Source organism: Ictidomys tridecemlineatus, unplaced genomic scaffold (genome assembly GCF_052094955.1).
Source record: "Ictidomys tridecemlineatus isolate mIctTri1 unplaced genomic scaffold, mIctTri1.hap1 Scaffold_576, whole genome shotgun sequence".
In the NCBI taxonomy this organism is placed as follows: domain Eukaryota; kingdom Metazoa; phylum Chordata; class Mammalia; order Rodentia; family Sciuridae; genus Ictidomys; species Ictidomys tridecemlineatus.
Window position 1 is genome coordinate 199,822 of NW_027523884.1, and position 19,166 is coordinate 218,987.

General features: G+C 38.8%; 1 pseudogene; it reads right to left on the reverse strand.

Annotated features, from left to right (window-relative positions):
- Positions 1 to 703: 703 nt before the first annotated feature.
- Positions 704 to 1,583, reverse strand: LOC144374093 (poly [ADP-ribose] polymerase 1 pseudogene; annotated as a pseudogene).
- Between the last annotated feature and the right edge of the window lie 17,583 nt (positions 1,584 to 19,166).

Consider the following 19,166-nt stretch of genomic DNA (forward strand, 5'->3'; position numbering starts at 1 on the left):
AGACAGGAGGATCACAAGTTCAAAGTCAACCTCAGCAACTAAGCAAAACCCTGTCTCTAAATAAAAATACAAAAAAGGAAAACAGAAAGAAAATGTATGTAACCACCAAAAACTATTTGTGTTTTTAGAGTTCTGGTTTTGAGAAACATAATAGGCAAGTGATCACTGATGATGTTGACAAATATTATTAATGGTAGCATTTTTAGTATGAAATTAGTTTTTATGTTTAGCTCAAAATAAATGCATCACACATTGCCAGAATTAAAACTAAAGATGAACACTTAGAGAAAAGGGTGGAAACACATTGTTTCCATCTCTTGGGAAACCAATAAGGCAAGTGCTGTAATTTGGCTTGTTTTTTTTTTTGTTGTTGTTGTTTTTTTTTTTTTTGTTTTGTTTTGAAACAAGACTAGTCTAAGCAAACAAAACAAACCAAAAACCTCTCCCCCACTTTCCCTCTACTGTCAGATGTATCTGTCAGGACTGTGCCTGGCTAGATAGAACCCTCAAACCCTCCAATGCAAAATTAAACATAAAAAGGATTTGAAAATTTGAGAAAAACCTTTTGACCTGTTTATGTAAAAACCCTTTCCAAGGAGATTTAGTAAAGGTAACATCCATTGGCAGCTTAGTTGAGGTTTCTGCTGGGTGTGTTGGTGCATGAGCACACAGTTAATTCAAATGAGAGTCACCAGGGTGCAACTCATATTTCTGTTAACCACAGAGAGGTCTTAAAGTTGAATTTCAGTTTCAGCAGATACTTCAGATTTACCTGAGCAATATCAAAGACAATGTATTCATTATATAGTAGGCAGGTATAGATAACACCTTATGAGATCCCAGTCCTTTATACTCTCCCGAGTAATACTAGCCGAAGGATCAGGGATAGTTTTGCCCAAATCTTTTGACACTCTGCTTGCCCTTGGGTAATTGGTTGATATGTGAAGCAGGCTTCAGTTCATCCATGTTCCCCAGGACAACTTCTCCCAACAGGATTTAGCCTATCTTGTCTCCCTGAGATGTGTGGAAGTAGTAGATACTCTTTGAGACCATATCAGCAAAAAATATGTCTTTGCCAAACATGTAGCCTGTCACAGGTGCTTCAGGCAGGGCTATGCCTAGAAGGGGACCAGGATCCCAGCAAAGTTGGTGGTCCTGCACCTGTGCACGCAACCTTCGATTGTGAAGCTACTTAAAGGGTTTGTAGTGTTGGCTCTCCCCTTTGCACTCTACCTTAGAGATATCCAAACTTCCAGGTCATAGGCATTGTGCCTGTGTGTTCCTAACATACTTCCTGATGATCTCTGCTTCTTCAGAGTCTTTGTCAACTACCTTAATGTCACTTTTGAGCTTCTTGTAGTTGACATCAATGGGGTCCTTGCTACTGTCATCAGATCCACCCCTAAGCCAACTGCAGGCCATCCCAATGTCCAGGAAGTTGTCCGGCATTTGTACTTTGGCCTGCACACTGTCTGCATAGTTCAGGAGCAGGACTTTCTCATCCCATAGTCAAGGGGCATCAGGGTTTAGAAGCAATTTGGTGGGGGTTGGGGAGGTGTATCTGGGATTGAATTCAGGGGCATTTGACCACTAAGCCACATCTTCAGCCCTATTTTGTATTTTATTTAGAGACAGGGTCTCACTGAGTTGCATAGCACCTTGCCCTTGCTGAGGCTGGCTGGAACTCCCCATCCTCCTGCTTCAGCCTCTTGCACTGCTGGGATTACAGACATGTACCACCACACCCAGCCTGCACATATAAGCCAAAGAGTTTTAAATTTTCTTTTAAGTAGAGTCCTGTTTGGTGACAAGTTAACACTCCCACTAAATGAAATGAATAGATTTTAAATGGATATTAAAGGCTATCCTGTCTTCAAGAAAGTATATAAACTTCTCCAAAAAACATACAATTTAAGACATGTCAAGTACAACCCACTGACAGTAAAATCTGATACTCTGTACACCTGCAGAGTTACACATCTGAATGACAATAAGCCTCCAAAATTAAAAGGCTGATGCTTGCTGAGTATCCAAGAAGCCTTCCAACAACACAAAGCAATTCCCACTAATACTGCACAACAGTGCTTGTGAGCTGGGGCAGGATGTGGAGCAAGGTGCTGCGGGCCTGATGCCAAGATTCGCATGCCCATGATCTCATCAGGCATTTGCTGGAGAGACATCACTGATCATCTGAAGTGCAAGAGAGTATGAAACAGAACTGAGCCCAGGAGCGGAAAGCACATACTTTTTTGCATGAATCCCTCTGCTTGGTCATAGCTCTGAGTATCTAGTCCCCCAAGTTCACACTATCAGATTCACTGATTTTTTTTTCATGTTTTACATGAACAATAGCAATCTTTTAATAAAAATTAGTAACATTTCCATAGGAAAGGTCTCTAATTGAATACAAACTATACAGATGATAAAACTGTCATAGATTGCATCATACACAAGTCTTTCTACATACCCACATTTTGGCAAAGAAGATCAAGGACATAGATAGAAAACCCAAGAAGGCAAGTTTTATTTGTGCCTAATTCATGCAAAATAGGGGTACCATCTTGTGGGCTTTGCAAAAGACCAGGAAAGTGATGCCTATGACACCCATCCCAACTCAGTCTTTAAGAGGTTAGGGAGAGGCCTGTGTAATCATGTAATGTTCCTTATTTTTCTAAAAAGTGAAAAAGATAATCCATGAAACATAAAAATATCTGATTTTGTGTTCTTTGTTTTTCTAAGATAAGTATATATCGTTGAGTACCTTCAGGGAAGTCTCATCATGTTTGACATGACATATAAAAACACTGTTTTTCTCCCGTATAAAAGAAGTGAATTTTGTAATCTTGACACTACACTGAGATAAAATAGTTTGGACATGACTTACATGTCCATTTAATATCTATTTAATAAAATTGCAAACTGTTCAGTAGAAAGTTTTCTGACTATATGATTGGCACTTCAATTTTGTCTTTTTTGTATAAATACTCAGTTTACCCTGATTTGGTTAATTTCTCTTCCACTGCTAAGCTGCTAGCCAAAAATTCTTGTCACTTGAAAAAAAGAACTCTCTTAATACTTCATTTACCTTTCATTCTTTTATTATTTATTTAGAACTTACTATATCCCTGGCTACGTATATGTAAATATGTATAAGGTATGTTTTCTCTTGCAAGAGATAAACCAGCAGTGGTGGTGGTGTGTGCAAAAGTTGAGAGAGAGAGAGAGAGAGAGAGAGAGAGAGAGAGAGAGAGAGAGAGAGAGAGAGAAAGGGAGGACAGATGCAAACCCCAGCTCTCTGCCCCATGACAGCTCCTTTCTGTGACAAGCGGCGGTCCTTAGGCCTCAGAGGAAACATTATAAGTGAGAAATAGAAAAAGAAATTACTTTGCCCTGAGCGGCCAGTGGAACCAAAGCAGAAGAGTGGAGCGCCCTTTTCATCTGCCTGAGGTGCAGGACCTGGGAACCTGCAGAGCTCTAGAGCCTTGGTCAGTAAGGACGTCTGGGCATGTGTCTTCCAAGGCACAGAGTTTACCCCCTTCTCCTCGCTGACTCTCACTGGCCTTCACCGCCCAGAGCTTGAGAGAGCTGAGCGCAGACAGTGAACTGAGTCCAACCAGCGCAAAGCGAGGCTGGACTCCCCGTTGCCCCCACCTGCGCTGCGTCCCTAAGGCGGGGGAAGGCGTAGGCGGGGCGCCAGCTGCGCTCTTGGACTAGGGCGGAGCGCACAGCGTGGTAGCCTCAGGGATTCCGCTTTCCCCACTTTCGCTTCTGGACCCGCAGGGGGCGGGACTCCTTGTTAGACTCCCTTGCCACCTCCTCCCCTTCGCGCTGTCGGTCCCCCTTCCCTCCCACCTCTTCCCTGGTGAAACTCAAGTTGTTACATTGAATGACAGAAATGAGGTAACTCAAATTTGTTTCTTCCTGTTTATAATAATATAATGTCTGTGCTTATATTTAATCTATTGTGACTTTTAAATTTTACTTTATTGTGGTAAGAACACTTAACATAAGATGTATCCCCTAGCAAACATTTAGGTATAGAAGACAGTGTGGTTAAGAAGAACAAATTTGTCCAGCAGATGTCAAGAATTTATTCAGCTTGCATTATTGACACCCTATGCCCAGTGAGGAATAGCTCATGTAATCTGTAGTTTTATTGCAGAAATAGGGAATATCACAGGGTCTGTGGATATGAACTCTGCCTGAAGTGAGTGCAGAGGATATCAAAACTTCATGACCACACTCCTGACTGTGTAATGAAGGTGGCTCAATTAACACCCATATTCCATACAGTTTTTTTTTCCTCCTCAATTTAAGGATCACTAGTGACAACATGATAATATGAAAATTGCAAGTATACTATTAAAATTCAACAATAGCCAAAGCAATTGTTTAGAGCTTTGACAAAGAATTTTTTTAAAGAGAGAAAGAGAGAGAGAGAGAGTTTTTTAATATTTAGTTTTTAGTTTTAGGTGGACACAACATATTTATTTTATTTTTATATGGTGCTGAGGATCGAACCCAGTGCCCTGTGTATGCCAGGTGAGTGCGCTACCACTTGAGCCACATCCCCAGCCCCAACAAAGAATTTTTGAGAGGCAATATGATTTTCACTGAACTAGGTTAGAATTACCTGCATGCTGGTAGAGTATTTCCATTATTCAACCATTTGTAGGCCACTTAATTATGAGATAATAATAACAAATCTGAGGTAAATATACTTTATGTCCTAGAAATTTTTTGTAGTTACTTGTATTAGTCATGGTTTGCTTTACTGCACGTTCTTTTATGTATTATTTCCCAGTTTTTTAATACATGACAGGGATAAAAAAAGTGGGCCCACAGTTCAAATCTGACCTGTTATGAGTGTTTTTGTAAATAAACTTTTGTTAGAATAACCATGATCATTCGTGTACATATTGCCTGCTTTTAAGCTTCAAAGTAAGAATGTAGTAATTAATACAGATTAAGTGGACTGAAAAAACTAAAATTTAAGCTACTTTTTCCCTCAAAAACAAGTTTACAAATACTGTATCTGTTACATGTACAAAATTTTGGATATGTTAAAGTTTACTTCATATTGAATTAATTTATTGTACTGTGTTAAAGAGAAACAGGAAAGCAGATAAAATTAATCTAGCTTGGCTAGGATGTACGTGCTGTCTGAGAAAAGCATTGCTAAGGCAGCAGTTGTTTTAACATGACTGAGAGGTCAACAGAGGAAATAGGTTTATATTTATTAATATTGGAACCAAAATAGCATTTGTAGAAGAAAAATGATTGATGCTTTAGCATCCATACAAGGTAGAGTTACAGGAAATAATTTTTCCCCAGATGATTTATAACTTTGTTATGCAGAGACAGATGTCTTTGTAGTAAAAGTATTTCATATCTGGAAATGAATGTTACAAATGCTATTTTTCCCCTTCAGCACAAGCTGCATGAACTGCTTCACAAGTTTGGTGGTACAAATACCGTTGAATATTGTACTTGCCCAATTAATGGCATGAGTTCTCTCCTTTTTGCCAAGAAGTCTAATATCAACTGTTTTGGACCTCACAAATTCCAGAATTCTATTAGTTTGGAGGTTTTTCCATTCTAAAGAATACACAAATGTAAGTTGATGAGCTCAAAGTATGCTGCACACAAGTTTCCATATTCAAATGCTTCTAGGCTCTATTGCTGGAAGTAGCTCTGAAATTTAGAGTCTCTGTGGGCTCTGGATGTTGACTCCTGAACTCTGTTCCTTTTATTCCCAGCAGGCTCCTTGTCCTTTTTCTACAATCATTTCTGCACAGAAAGGGACTAGTGGTCAGAGAAGCTTCAGTCAGAACACTGAAGGTCAAGTATCTCTGTCCCCATTCACAGAAGCGTGATTTTTCGTCACACTGTTGCATAATTGGGAGGACCACTCAGTTGACGTCCTAAAATAATACAATTTCTAAGGTAAAACTGGGCCCAGCTAGAGAAAGATGTGGGCGACAACTTTTTGTTTCTAATATAATACGTACTAACAACTTTACAAGTCATACATTTAAGTGTGGAATTAGTAAGAATTATAAGTAGAGTATGCTTTTAACTGTTTAATATCTTCCAACGTGTTTTAAAGTTATTTTCAGTAATTTGAAGGGAAATACTGACATTGAGCTAAATTACCAAAATAAAGGAAACCATGTAAAGCTGAATAAGATGTCTTTAATAATTTAGTCACAAATACCTTGTGTAGTCATGATTTTAAATTGCTTCTTCTGTCTGTTATGCTTGATATTCTATTTAATCTCTCATCCTTACGCTATATAAACTGTAGTATTTTCATATCATAAATGAGCATAAAGACTATTTTGTCTCCATTTTATCATCATAATATTAGATGTCACTCACTACTATTGGCTATTCGTCCTTTTCTCTTCCCCTTGACTTCTGTGTTTTGTTGAAATGATATTCTTTTGGACATTCCTTTTTTAAAGTTTCTCAACATCCAGAATTGCTATGTATTTGGGAGCTTTGTTTGATCTATAGAACACAGAGATGTATTCTGGAAGTCCACTAGGTAGAGAAAAGTTCCTGTATTAAGTGTCCCTGGCTTTTGTTGTTGCCTCATGTTCCAAGAGCTCTGATATCCAGTTTAGAATCCAGTTCGTCAAATAGAAAGACTCTAAAAGGGAAACTTTGTCCTAACATCAATATTCATATTTTCAAATTTAAGTTTGAAATTCCATATATGAAATTTTAAATTTAGTATCTGGAGTTTATGGCACGCAATTGGCAAACATTTTTTGTGCACTTACTGTGACAAAGTGCTTGGAATTCAAACATACAAGATGTAAGACCCTCAGGTGGTGTGTGGTATAGTTGCATAAAGTGGCAAGCAGAAAAAGAATTTGTGCACGTTCTGTATCTGTTGGATGGGAATTAACAGAGTGCCATAGAATCACCTAGATAGAGCAACTGAGCGAATTGTAAGCACCAGTTATCAGAACATCTCACTGATAGACTCACTTTAGAAAGCTAGGTAGGAATCAGTCAGGCAATGACATGGTATGAGGCAGGAATTATAAGTCATTGGAAATGCCATATTACGGAGTAAGGGACTGAAGGTGCACAGAAATACCCAAGCTTGACCATCTAGAGAACCCAAAGTGGTTTGCAACACTAGAATTAGCATTTTTGTTTTAAAGTGCAAAGAAGCAGGTCCAATTAGTGAAAAGGATCCAAGTCATGAAACACCAATCCCCCCAAATAGAATTTTTCTAAAAACAAAGAGTGATATTAAATGATTTTAATGACAATAATGCAATCGGGTATACTCTCTGTGAAAATTGCATTGATAGAGTTATTAGAGTCCTTTATTGTATGTGTGTATATGTAGTTAAGTGAATTGAGGAGGAAATGAATAATAAGTATACTATTATAATAATTGTTGAAGATCTGAGCTCTGGAAAGACAAATATAAATATAAAGGAAGAATACTATTTCAGAATTGTGATTAGAAGAATTTATTAATTTATGAGGGTTCTAAGCCTTTCATCTCTTCCTCACCGTGAAAAAGGTTTTGAATTTGCCTTTACACAGTCCTCTGTGATTACTGGGGTAGTTTTATAGCTCCCACCTGGGTAGAAGCTGATTCAAAGCCAGTGAAGTCTCTAAGATGTCAAAAGAAAGGAGGAAGACTGCTCATGGTCAATGGGAGATGAACTGAAAAAGAATGGACAGAAGATAAAGGTTGTTGCCTAGAGTAATTTCTGGAGCCAAGCATTTTGTTATTTTAGTGCTTCCTTTTGGCACTGAAGGCTGGGGGATGTTAAATGAGAATAGAAAGTCAATAAGAATGGCAAATCTGTTAATATATTTCGTGGGAAAGTCTGTTAATATATTTAATCTGTTAATGTATTTAAAGGAAGGTAGAAAGCAGAAGGGAATGCAGAAAGTGAATCAATTATATTAAATGAAGGAAAAGAGCAATTTCAGTATCTTCTAAGAAATTCCTATTATCAGAGTTAGTCTTCAATTTTTTTTTTACAATGAGCTGTCATTGATGTCATAAAATCAGTCTCTGAACTGAGAAATAAGTAGTCTTGCAGCACTTGTAGATTTATTTACATTTTTTTGGTCTTTATTAGAACATTTGAACATTTTATCCAACATTATGCTCTTAACCCCCATCCTCACTATTTGTGAAAGTTTGAAATACAGTAAGCAAATAGCAATTTGTGTCTTCCCACTTTTAAAGAAAAAAAAAAAATAACCTTTTTACAAACAAAACACTTGTAGAAGTCACTCAACAATTAGGCAATAGTATTTAACTTAGAGATATACACAATCAACTCCTTTTTAGTCTAACGTTGACACTTGCCAAACACTACATTATTGTATAATATCAAGTCTGTCTTTTCATATTCAATATCATTTTCTAGGGTTGAATTGCATAACAACCATTATTCATAATTCTATTAATTACTCCCTTTGACTAAAACAACCTCATTGTAGTTACTAATGGATTTCTTCAGTGCTTATTAACACACTACCTTAAATACAACTCTCATGTCTGTTAGCACAATGCACTTTGACCTTCCTAGTACCTGATGTGCTCATCAATAGTACCTTTAGCTAACAAAGTAAGAGGTGCTTGAACTGTTGTCTGTTTTATCATCAAAGTTTCCACAGAGCTCAATAATTTTTGTTCTTGTCCTTATCTCAATGAAACTTTCCTTTCCCAATATGTTTTTTTATGAAAAATATACCAAGTATTGAAGAATCAAAATGATGGGCTATATTGAAAATCAGTAGTAAGATATGAGAATTATTTTTAATCTTAAATTATATTGACAAATATGATTACATTTTAACCAATTAATCAGTCCTATTTTGCAGGTGTTCAACTATTGAACCTCACTACTGTGTTACAATGTACTTCATTGTGATTTGGGAGCTCTGAAGGAAGGCAAAGACAGCCACAAGACATGTTCAGGGTCTAACTTTGTACTCCTGTGAATTGAGAGATTGCAAAACACATGCTCACTTATCAAAAGGAAAAAACAAAACAAAACTACTTTTCTCGATCTGAGATTTGATGTGATTTTTTTTTTTTTAAAAAAAAGAGAGAGGAGAGAATTTTTTAAATATTTATTTATTTATTTATTTTTTAGTTTTTCGGCGAACACAACATCTTGCTTGTATGTGGTGCTGAGGATCGAACCCGGGCCGCACACATGCCAGGCGAGCACGCTACCACTTGAGCCACATCCCCAGCCCTTGATGTGATTTTAACGTAGTTTCTTTTGTACCAAATTCAGGACTACATGAGACAAGTATAACTTTATCATCATGTATGTAATACTTAAAACTACTTCTTATAAAACTGAAATATGAAAACAGATTTTCAAAATGTTGCAAACGGCTGCTTTTCAGTGTCTTTTCCAGTGGCAGTGTTTATTCTAGAATCTTTTTTCGGATCTTTTACTTCATGACATCTAGCAAACTTTACTGATAATCAGGGGTGAATAACTTACAAATATCTACAATAAGTATGTAATCAAATCTGATGAAAAAACATTTATGCATGCTTATTACATTTCTCTATATATTTTCAAATGAACTATTTTAAGGATTGGTATTTAAAACTTTATTCTGAAGATGTTAAACTAGAAATGTTCTTTTTGTAATGAATACTCCAGTACAAATAGGAATATTCAAAATTAATGTGGTATTAGTAGTGGCATTTAAAATCCAGTCTTTATATTTGATTTTGTTTTGTCCTTGTCTTCAGTCTGGTGCTAATTTGTATGTTAGTATGAACATTTTCAGGAAATAATTTTGTTCTTCAGAGTCACTTCTAAATACTTGGCATCTAAAATGTTATTAGATGAAAATGGATTGCATTTCATAAAAAGGACATTTTACAAGACTGTATAATCATAATAAAATAATGACTGGACTACTAATGGGAATTAAATGTGATGTTGGGTATTCTGACCTGTGGCCTGGAAGCTAGATCTGCATATAAAAATGTTTCTATCCCTGCCTGTGAATTTTGAAACTCAAAATAATTAATTCCATCAAATAATTAATTTTGTTGATAGGACTAAGTTCAGAACATACAACCTCACACACATATATTACAATTATTCAGAATAACAAGATGATATAAGACAATAATCTTCGATTCTGGCTGTCAAACTTGCTCAGATCATTTCTTTTAGTACTTTTGCGTTTCATGTTACTAACTTTGAATGTAGCATATAAATCATTATCACTACTGCCATTCACGTAGAGTATATTTATTGTCATTGAAGGTTGCTTTTTGTGTGTAAGTATAGGAAAAACTAGTGTTTGTACAAAACACTGCAGTGATATACTCTTCTGAAACTAAGAAAATGCAGCCATGTAATTGTTTTGTATATCATACAGGTCTCTGCATGGAGCTGCAAGTGGAGGAGGATATGAATGAAGTGCTGATGGACTCATTGAAAGAGGTGCTTTGGGCTCATTCCAGCTGTCATGACTTGTCTCACTTTTCTGGCCTCCCAAGCAAGAGTCCAGCCTCCCTCTCTGAGGAACATGTGGTTTACTCTACTCTGGATGGGGCCAGTGAATACACTGCTTCCATGAAAAAGGTGGTGGAATGGGGCTGTAGCTTGGTGGCAGAGTGCTTGGCTATGTGTGTGAGGCACTGAGTTTGATCCTTAGCACTGCATAAAAAACTAAAGAGATTAGAGCATAAAAACAAAACAAATAAAACTGTCCATCTACAATTATTAAAAAAATTAAAAAGAAAAAGGTGGCTCCTGGGGGGTTCCCAGGTAGCCTCCCTATTCTTCAATTTCAACCCTCTATGTGGGTAGAGAGATCTCCCTGCAGGCAGGTCCCATAGTTACTCATTGGTATGAGTCAAACACTAGGACAAGGTCTGAAGTACAGGCATTGGGTGGGTCAGGTAGCTTGCACTCTTCCAACTTTTAGCCCCACCTGTCCCTCCTGGCACTCACTGGCAAATGCAAGTTATGGAACTTTGCAGGCAGGGATGAGGAGAGTGAATGTATTCAAAGAATCTCATTTAGTTCTTTAGCATGCAGATGCCTAATCATCTATCCAAAAGACTCTTTTGCAGTGGGTCCTCTTATTTCTCCTCTACTTGTCCTGTTAAAATATCAATTCTCCGCAGTGTTTTTTGAACATTTGTGGCTATCCAAGAAGGACAGCAAAATCGCTTATATGTTTCAAGATGGTACCATGTTTGCTTGGCTCTAAGCTCCAGTCCCAAATTCTCATTGCCTATGTATGGCATTTTCCCTGAAGATAAGGCTTTACCCTGTCACCTGCAAAATCCATTAATAGCCAAGGATACTGTGTCAATGGCACACCAATAAATGTTTCCTTTGTGAGAGTTTGCATATTCCATCTAAATCTATTTTCAGTGACTTTTCTAATCTGAACCAACATGAAACAAAGTGTCTGCTGAGGGAACTTACCCATGTGTTTTAGAAGGCAGCTAGGCACTTTTACCAGAATCTCTTGGGGGGAAAAAAGTGCATGCTTGATTTTTTCCAGAGTTCAGAGACAGGATCTGGGTCAATAATTTATCAGAACAGGACTGCCTACTCACCTGGTCTCCAAAACAAGGCCAGTTTTTATGGTAAGTGCAGGGTACCTTCTTTTAAGTTCTCCTTCAGTATTCTTCTCAGGACATCCCAGTGTACCCAGAGAACATTGATATGCTCGTGTTTGCAATGTGTAAAGCAGGAGTAGTTTAATGTGGCTGGCCCAGTCTGGTTTTATTGGCAGGAAATAAATAACATGGTAAGGATGAAGGACAGGAACCAATGCCCCCAGGTAATTCTGATCATCCAGGGGTGCTGAGCTAACCAATGTGATATGTTGATTGTATATATTCTTCCCTCCAGATCCAGGGAAAAATTGGTCTTCTGTATGTTTGTACGTATTGCACAGAGTTTCAAAGTGTGTTTTTAAAGGATATTGCTTGCTTTCTTCAATATTCCTGTATTAAAGGTCAAAACTTATTATTTCTGAACTTACTGAAATAGAGTTCAAGTAAACTATGAATGCTCATGGACTTCTGGCATTAAATGAGTCAGAATTGCACTGAAGGACTCCTCATGATGTCTTCAGAAACACCTCTCTCAAATCCTTATTGCTTCTCAATGCTGCATGCATTCTGATGCATTCCTTTCTACCTGCGTCAGGAAATTCTTTGTTCTAAGTCATGCTCAGGCTTGAGAGCTGTCACCCAGTTACCCCAGCAGTCCCCGGAAGGGAGAGATGCCTAATTCTTCCTCAGTCAGCATCTCAAGGACTTCCTCACATGGAAGACTCTGACAGTCCCCTGGGGAAGGTCCTCTGAGAGCAAATTGCTGATAGGAACAGGCTGGCACAGCACTTTGTCTCCAAGCTCAACCCAGGTGGAAGGACAGAGAGAAACACGACCATGTACACACAAGCTGCTGATTACTACCAATTCCATTCACCCAAACAGCAATGTCATTCCCCACATAAGTTTGTTTTCCTTTTGGTACTTGTAGAGTCACTCTGAATGAATCAGTCTCGGGATTTCCTGTACCCAGGTCCCATCCACCTTCTCATGTAGAGTCTAAATGCAGGGTTAAATTCAGACTTCCTTCCACATACTTCATCTTTTGTAGTAGGGCTCTCAAAGCAAGGAATGCAGTTAGATATATATCTGTACTTATGTATGTTTTTATCTATACATATGTACGTGTACATGTGTATACATATACATTTATATGCCTAAATGTATAAATATATACACATGTACAAATGTATTTTTTAATAGTATCAAAAGAAAAGTACCAAGAAAGTAGATGAAGTACCAACATTGGGTGTGTAGTAGTCTGCAGGAGGTAAACTGGCAAGTGCAAGAATGTGTGAACAATTGCTCCAAAAGTACCAGAATATTGGTTTGAAGGCTTCAAAGGGATATTGTCATAGAAATCTGTGTCCAAATCCTACTATCCCATCATTCATTGAGTTCTAGTTATAAATTTCCCCTTGTATCCTACCTTAGGGATTTTAATTTGCTGATTGAATTTCAGGCACCAGAATTGGCCCCCTGAAGCTGCAGGAAGATGAAGATGCTTCTTTCTTCCTCAGTAGGCATATCAAGGACCTCCTTATCCAGCATGACCCTGAGGGCCATCCAGAGGAACTGGCTGAAGAGCACAAGTTGGCAGAGCATTTTGTAAGGTGCCCAGAGGCCCTGCTCACAGAAAGATGTTCCAAGGTGCCCAGCTCATGAGAGATTCCATTAGGCAAGTGATATTTGTACCTGCTCTCCTGGTATCTGCATCTTGTGTGTGGTCTTGAATGATGGAGACTGCCTAAGTGGGAGGACAGTAGATTCACCCACTAGGCAGAGGTCATACTATCCCATATGTTCCTTCCTGAACCAGGCATGTGCCTTTAAGATGGCAGGCAGCAAATACCTAACATACTTTCAGGAAGGAGAGTGTGACAGGTGCAAGTTTGTGAAATTGAAAAGAGCATGGCTTAAGAAAGAAAACTTTTAAGGAATTTGCAGGCTGATTTAATTGTGGGCCAAGGGAGATTTATCTTTTCTGGTTATGTTTTCTCTTCTCAAAAATATTGCTTAAAATGCACATGGCATGATAGCTGTAGCATCTAAACAGGGAATGTTTATGAGTGTACTTTCAAAAGTCACTCTCAGGGTTTGTTTTAGGGAGTTGAAGTAGTAAAATCTGAGGGTGGGATGTAGGGTACACTTTAATACTTAAGAAGTGACATGGAGAGAATTTTCCCTGGTTAAGTGATAGGAGCAGGCATGGAGGGTCCTGTGTAGTTCCTAGATGTATGGAGTTCCAAGATGTATGACAGGGTTGTCTTTCTTCCCTGAAGAGGAATGAATATGTTTTCTATGAAAGGCGTATTTGGAAGTAAATCACTGTGCCTGGGAAGCAGCCATGTAATGGGAGGTAGGTATACCTGAAATTTACCAGCACTCACCAGTTGTTTCCAGTTTCTGTTCATGTGGGGAAGAAAGGACATTTTACCCTCTGCCCAGTTAAACAACTAGCATGCTCCTTGTGAGATCTACTTTATGGGGGCCACTTTGTTTCATGGATAAGAATACCTGGGCAGGCCATTTCTTTAAAGAAATGCATGAGATCTTTCTAAATTCATACCGATATTTTCTCTGTGCCATGATAGGCTACAGTTTTTAATGGATGAGATAGAACTGCCTAATATCTAAAGGGGGGTTAATAAATTCAGTTGTAGGAAATAGTGAAGAGCATCATGATGAAGAAAAGCATCACTTGAATCACTGGCCCCCAGGGAATCATCATGGGAGGGTAATTATCAGACAAAAAGAGCACATAAACAGGCCAAAATAGCTGCAAAGGTAAAAACCATCTGCTGGTGTCACTGGTTTCCCTTGCTAAACCACTCTGAATTGCCTGTTTTCTGTTGAGCATTTTTATCATCTGTCTGAGAAGACTTGGGGACTTTCTCCTTTAAAAGAGTCACTTGTTCCTTTGAAAGAACTAAAATGAGAATGACATGAGTAACTTCTTTCTGAAGTGTTATTCCAAGATCCTGGACAGTTCTGCTATAGCAAAAACAGCAGCTACACACACAGAAACAACATATCAAAATATTGTGTAGGTAGAAGGCACAAGTTCTCTGGGACCTTCCACATGCAGGAAGCTATATTCACTTGATAGGAGAGTGTAAAATTCAACTTTGGTTATGCATAAGGTTGACTCACTCCTGTGGTTTTCACTCTGAACACTTTTCTGTATCCAAAGCTGCTGTCCTGCTCTTCTCTGTAACTGCCACACTGACGCAGAGCCAACTCAGTGTCCAAATACTATAAAAATTATCCTTTAAACACATGGCGCTGTCCCTGAAATCACACTTTGTCGGCTGTTTTGCCTTCTCCTCCCAGCTCCCTCAGCTCCACTGCCTCTTTCTCCTGGGAGGCATGGTCTTCCTAAATCACTGGCACATGGATGCTTTTCTAACACCTATCTTTTAGAATAAGAGTAAGTCAACTGTAAGCCTTTTCTTCAGTCAACCTTTAACTTTCATACAAATTAAAAATTTAATAAAAAAATTTAAAACTGGCAAGAGCCCCAATTACAAACCCTAGAGTGCAATGTGGATTATAGGTGGGAAACAAAGTGTTCTTAGGGTAGTTTTCTCTTCTTCACATGCAGAGTTATGTGCAAGACTCTGTATGTGGCACTTGTGGATTCATTGAAGGGGACACTAACTAGAAGGCTTTAGATGACACTGTAAAGGGACTTCATTGTAAAGACAGTGGTAGGCAACCACTTTTATGCATTCATTCAGTGTATCCTGCCAGGTGCCTCAGTGCTTGGTCTTCACTGGAAACTGTGAACACAGAGATGGGTAGAACATTATCTTAGCTTTTACAGAACTGTCAGTCTGGTGAACAGCAAGTGAAAGAATTGATAGTGGGCTAATTGATGAGTGTAGCCAGTGCTGTATCAAAAAATGTTGATAGTCAGGTTGATCCCCCTACTGGTTGTTTCCAACAGGTCCCAGCATAATGATGTATGACTTCTCAGACCAACACTTGCTCTCCAGTTTGGCTCATAGAAATCCATATTCTCAAGATCTGAAGATGATTTTGATGCCATCAACAGATACTGAGTATGTTCTGGCCAGCTGGAGAAAGAGGCAGGATAAGTAAGACACATAAGTTCTTCCTTACGAAGATTATCATGATGTTTTCTCTAGACCTCTGCATTTTCTATCCACTTCAAAACAAACTAATATTGTCATTCCTCAAAGTTCAACTCTTGTTTTTACTCGAACTTCATTTCAAATGCAGGTAAATAATTGAAGTAATGTTCAGGTTTGCAGTCCAAAGGGAGGAAGGTGGGGCTAAAAGCCAGGCTTTCTGACATTCAAGTGGATGAGAGTCCATGACTCTTGTGTTCATAGAAGCAGAATAAACTAATTCCCCTGCTTTGCTCCTCAGTTTACCCTGTGACGTGTGTAAAATGTAAAATCTCCATGTATCTAGAGAACTTACATTATAAGTGGGTTAAAGCAAATGAATGCATTTGCTGAGGTCCTACAGATAAAGCACTGGGCTCATTTCCCTGCAGCATGCTAGGAAGGGTATCCAATCCTTACTGAAAAGAGCTTAATGTATCTGCTTCAGATTCAGCCATGGTTCTCAGTAGGTGAGAACATTGATTGCAGACACCAGTAGCCTGACCTAGTGAAGGGAAGATTGCCAGGAAGAGCAGAGTCAGCACTGGACATTATCTGCTTTGGACTTAGTAAGAGGGATCTGGAAATTTTCTTTCCAATGAGCGTCCCACAGTTGAGGGTTCACAAAGACTTAGCATGGCTCCCCTCCATGTTTCTATTCTCCTTTCCACGTTGCTATTGCCTAAGGCAATTGGAACTTTTGTAATAAGTGAGGAATTCCTTCAGAGTCCTATACACCAACAGATATCCCAGTGAGAGAAAAGAGGCCACAATAAAAATGGAGTATAACAAAATAATATTAAGAGAGTGCAGAACACAATTTCAAACACTCATGGTTTACTCTTTGTTCTGTATTTTTAGTGGATTTTGAAATAATGGCTGCATATTCAGAGAAGAACATTATGACTATGTTACATTGACAGTTTTGCATTGTTCCCTTGAGGAAAAGCCTTATGATCCACCTTATTATTAAGCAAATAATGAGGTGACCACTGGGTAGTCCTGTAGATAATTTTAACTTGTTGGGAAACCATTTTTACTTTGAGGATTCTCAAGATATACCTGTAGGAGTAATGTGAAATATGGTGTTTGGAGAAGGGAACAAAGAAAAGTTGGTAACGTTGCCCTGAGGGTACACAAGTACTGAGACTGCCCAATGAGTGGTGGTCTACATCTGTAGTGACCTTCTGAGGAAACCAGTGGGTCAGCCATCATGAGGCCATTGGAAGGCAGAGGCTCCCACATTCCGTGACATCTCCCACCTTCTGATTCTGTTAGACTGTTACCTAGCGCACTCAGCCCTACCTCCTCATTTCTCTCTTGAGTCCATGCTATAGACTCAGGTGTGTGAATCCTTGTTTGAAAGGTGAAGGAGTTTGAAGTGTTGTGGACTGCTGAGTACTTAGTTCTCAACAGTAAGTGAATCGTGACAGCTGCTGTCTTCCCTTAATCCCAATGAATTCTATTTGGGTTATTTTATTTTTTTTTAAATATTTGGGTCAGAAGCACTCAAACACTGAGCCACATATGCAGCCCTTTTTTGTATTTTATTAAGAGACAGGGTCTCACTGAGTGGCTTAGCACCTTGTCATTGCTCAAGCTGACTTCTAACTCTAGATCCTTCTGTCTCACCTTCTGAGCCTCTGAGATTATATGCGTTTGCCACTGCATCCAGCTCTTGGATTCACTTGTGTTTAACCCATAACATGCTTGGGTTTCCTCTTTGCAGGTCCTGGCTGTACATTTACTGTACAAACATGGCAGTATTCTTCAGCCCTTCCCCTGATGGAGGGGCTGAAATGAACCTTGACGGAGAGCCTCAGATGAAATTGAAAGAAATCATACGGGGACTACAAGCCGAATTACAAGAACACAAACTGAATTTCCGTGATCTGGAAGAAAAATTCATCTTATGTCAATCTACCGTGTATACCCTGGCCAACGAGTTCCAGAAATATCGTAAGTTGCAGATAGGTTTATGGTCACTAAAGTGAGGTATGATTGTCTGTTTCCCCTCTGAGAAAAAGATCTTCTCCAAAACTTTTTCTCCTCTTTTCTTTCATCAAAAGGAAATCCATCATTTCTAGAAGTAAAGATATTGTTATTTTGCCTTCAGTTTACTAACAGTGGAATAATGAAACACAAAGACTATAGCAACTTTTAGTTTACAGGGAAGTGTAGGGTGGGCATAGGTTAATTCCCAGTTACTGATTTCTACTGGAGACATGAAAATGCCTTTTCATCCTCAAGAATAGCTCAAATCTTTTGTATTAGGATCCATTGTGTACCATATCAGTTCCACACACATATAACGGCCGTGTTGGTAAAGGTCTGGGACTAATGATTCTCCATTGAGTTCAGGCTTCCCCTGTGTTTGTAGTGAGTGATGTAGAAACTACTCATTGACTGACTGGACATTTCTGAATTTGATTTCAGGGAGTGGTGCAGAGGAGGAGAGTGGAAAAGAACAGGAATTACTGGCTCCCAGGTAACAATGAGTGTTAAGAGCCTGGAAGAGGATGGGTTAAATATGAGGAGGGTCCCCAGATGAGCAAACCAAGAGGTACAAAGTGTCCACACTATTCACATGCAAAGGCAAACACAAGCTGCTGGTATGACTGCATTGCTCAACCATGGAAGAAGTCCATCTTTTAAGGAGGTGTTTTTCTTTTCTCTGTGGTTCTTGTCTGTATCCAACTAGAAATAATCAAACTAACTAATTTTTTTTTAACCTGACAGAATCTACATCTCCTGTCTTGTATGGGTCCATTTAATATGAGATATAAATCGATTTCTTTCTGGTTGATAAGACTTTTTGGCAGGGATGTCATAGCTGGGTGGGGGGAATACACATACACACACACACACACACACACATATACAAATATACGCACAAACACACACATAAAGGTCATTTTCTGTGTATGCTGTGGCTCATGGTTGTATCACACAGGGAGAGTGGAGTGTCTGTCCTCAGCTCTTTTCTAGTCAGTAGATTGAGCCCCTCTTCCTATCTCCTGTCATAAAGACATGTGTACCCTGCCCACATCCTAGGAGGATCATTTTCTTTCTCTTTGAAAGGAGTACCCTCTTGCCCTTCTGTGACCACTCCCTTAGGCCTCTATTTAGACCAACTGGGACTCATATTTAATCCTCTCATTTAATTGTACTCTTTATCCCTCCAGTCTGAGACAAGCCCCACAGGAGGAGAAAGAAATCCTGCAGGACATATTGAATGAGGGCTGTAACACTTGCCCCAGTCACTCTGAATCATCAGATATCCACCAGCCCACCTGCTTCAGTGATGATCTCTTGGGTGAGCATGAAGTTTCCCTTTGTCTAGCTGCAGCTCATGACTACCCCATTAAAACACAAATGCACTTCTATTAATAATACTTCTGATGGTCCAGTGACAAATTCAGGATGGT